This window comes from Poecilia latipinna, unplaced genomic scaffold (genome assembly GCF_001443285.1).
Source record: "Poecilia latipinna isolate Pla-1442-1.1 unplaced genomic scaffold, P_latipinna-1.0 Scaffold1471, whole genome shotgun sequence".
Classification (NCBI taxonomy): Eukaryota; Metazoa; Chordata; class Actinopteri; order Cyprinodontiformes; family Poeciliidae; genus Poecilia; species Poecilia latipinna.
The window spans coordinates 75486-77053 of NW_015114087.1; the positions used below are offsets into that span (position 1 = coordinate 75486).

At 33.7% G+C, this 1568-nt stretch overlaps 1 protein-coding gene across 1 annotated transcript in view; it reads left to right on the top strand.

The window, feature by feature from the left end:
* The first annotated feature begins 558 nt into the window (after nt 1-558).
* Nucleotides 559-1568, top strand: part of trhr2 (thyrotropin releasing hormone receptor 2) — a 42808-nt gene continuing 41798 nt past the window's right edge. The window contains exon 1 of the mRNA XM_015057551.1: nt 559-774. The gene's annotated coding sequence lies outside the window, so the exon portion shown is untranslated. The remainder of the gene's footprint in view (nt 775-1568) is intronic.

The following is a 1568-nucleotide window of genomic DNA, read 5'->3' on the forward strand; positions in this document are numbered from 1 at the left end:
CCATATCTTCAAAACCTTGAAAAAACAACAAAAAAAAAAACCAAGTGAAAACCCCAAAAAAAAAAAAAAAAAAAAAAGTTGTCATAGCAAACAGAGAAACATGGCTCTTTTATAAAAAGGTCAAATAAAATGTTTGTAAAAGACATAAATTTATAACACCATTCATCTGCTGGAGAAAGTTTTTTAATTTTGACACTTGTGTTTGCATAGTGTCTAATCCTTGATTTTAAATGTCACTGGTAATTGTTCCAACCGTGCAAAAGCAGATAACAAATTACAAGATTGATTTTAAAAGGTCAGTGTATTTTATTTAATTGTTTTTATTGTGGGTGGAAGAGTTGTAGTTGGTAGCACCGTTACCTTCAAGTGAGAAGATTCTGGGTTTGGATATTATTTGTTTTACTGTTAATCAATTGAATATTTCCATGTCTTTCAAAATTTTAACAGTGTTTTGTTCTTATGTTATTTTTAGTCATACTGTTTTGATAAATGCAACATAAAAACCTTATGCTTTTATTTTGAAGGCACCTGCTCTGCCTCCTGTGTGTGTGTGAGAGTGAGAGAGAGTGTGTGTCAGACCCACAGCCAGTAGTAGCGACACTCTGTGTGTTCACATCATGTAGACAACAGTTGAAGCATGGCTCTGCCGCGGAGCGCCGTAAACAGCGGCTGACGCACTCAAACAGTCCGGAGAAATTAATCTGGAGAGCAAAAACGGGATTAAAAGAGAATTATGGACGAATCAGAGAGGATGGAAACACAAACACTGATCGGGTGAGTTTACTCTAACCTCCTGGCAGAATAATTAAAAGTTTGTACTGTCAGGTACATTTGGAGAAAGAAAACGTTTATTTTCTACTGATTTACTAAAATGAGCAGGAACGTTTTCAGATTTCTGTGTTGTAATTTCAGATAATTTAATCACTTTAAATTCCACAATTAATCAGTTGTATTTCAGCTGTCGCTCTGTTGCCCCATTTATTATTTTTTCCATTAATGCTTATTGACCCAAAAGGACCAAACGGTGAGCATGCAGCTGCTTGAATGCCGCTCACTGATCAGTGCAGCAGCTGCAGGTTCAGAAATCTTTCGCCTTTTACTTTGTTTCTCCTCCTTCTGTTTGCTGCATTAAAACACGTTTAGCCAGGCATGGACACAGATTCTGTTGGAAAAAGTAGTTCTGTCCACTATTTTTAGTTTTAGCAAATAAAACTGAGAAGTGCAAAATGGATTCATGGATTGTTGCTTCGGTAAACCAAATTTACCTCAGTCGGACATTAGCAAAAAATAAATAAATTAATAAAAATCCACTCTTTCAGCACCGGACCTGTACTTTAGAATTTTTTTCTTACTTATTTAAATGTTTTTTTGCAAAAAAATTTACTTTTTAATGATGGTTAAATTGAGCGATTTCCACCTGAATTCAATACAAACACGATTTGTCCTGGATAAATCTCCTGGCATATCAGTATTTCCCGATGTGTACCGACTAGTTTTATTGCGTTTATTTATATATATATATATATATATATATATATATATATATATATATATATATATATATATAT